Raw genomic sequence first — 1,288 nt, 5'->3', positions numbered from 1 at the left:
TGAATCAAGTCCACAGTCTTGCTGAATTTAGGGAGGCAGGGGGTGTGTTGCACCCCTGGACCTCCAGAGAAGCTTCGGACATGGGGATCAGGTGATTGTTAATGTGAGTTAATGTTAATTAATATGCTTGGACTCTCATTTCCTCAAGTGCTGCTGCTTCTCTTCAGCACAACATCTCTGTACCTTCTGGGTTAATTCTCATGCTTAGCCCTGCAAACAGGGGTTAATTCAAACTTTGTTACTGATAGCCAGAAGCAGTTTAAAAAAAAAAAAAAAAAAAAAAAAGAAGAAACAACTCTGTCTGCCACTGTCCTGGGTGCAGGTCATGGTGCCTTTGCGTGTGGGTGGTGGGTGCTGTTGGCTGCAGGTTGGATGTGCAGAGGAGACAGTAACTTGCAGCCAGCTCCATTGGAAATGGGAACGGTGCGCTGCTGCTGCAGGCAGGGGGCTGTTCTGCTGGGAGCAAGGGAATGGGCGACAAGAAGCAACTGCACCGAAGGGCTTAGCAGCCCCTCTGGTTGGAGCTGCGGTGGCCTGTGGTGGGTGGCTGCCCAGGCTGCTTGCCTCTGCAGCAGGGGACGCAGCTTTTGCTTGTCTAGGCCCAGCAGAGCCAGGGCAGGATGAAGGGAGCAGTTGTGTTGGCAGCCAGAGAAGGATCTGTCCCAAGTCTTCTCTGGCTTTCCCATTTCCAGCTGGATTGATGTTTCCAAACACCATTTAACAGCTGGTGTCTGCAGAGGCTGGCAGGGGAGATAATGCTCTTATTCCGCCTTTCTCCTTCGCATGCGGGTGGGTAACATGGGGCATGTACTTGGACCCTTGGCCCTCCTTGCAGTGGGGCTGGGGGCAGCCCTGCTTTTTCTCACTGGTTGGAAGTGAAATGCTCCTCCTGGATCCCTGTGGGAGCAGGGGTCTGCAGCACTGTCCCCAGCAGGGAGGCCCCAACATGGGCCCTCGGCGCTGTGCAGAGCCTGGCAAGGGGAAAGGGACAGAAAAACAGACCTTGGCTCTTGTCCCTCCCCAGCCGGAGCAGCTGAGGGGCTGCCAAGGGCTGCGCGGCAGGGAGAATAAAGACGGCGTTCATGGGAGCTGCACGGCTCCAAGCTGCCGGGCTGGGAGCCAGGCACGTCAGCACCTGATGGTCCTGCTCGAGGAAGGCTTCTCACTCCTCGCTTTCTCCAGCTGAGCTCAGGGCTTCTCCAGACAAGCTGTACTGAAGGGGTCCCAGCACAGTGAGGTCTCTCCTGCCCCGCTACCCTGCCTTTTCTAGGCTGGGCTTTTGCCTGCG

The sequence above is a fragment of the Chroicocephalus ridibundus genome, chromosome 8, assembly GCF_963924245.1.
Source record: "Chroicocephalus ridibundus chromosome 8, bChrRid1.1, whole genome shotgun sequence".
NCBI lineage: Eukaryota > Metazoa > Chordata > Aves > Charadriiformes > Laridae > Chroicocephalus > Chroicocephalus ridibundus.
This window is presented reverse-complemented; position numbering follows the sequence as displayed.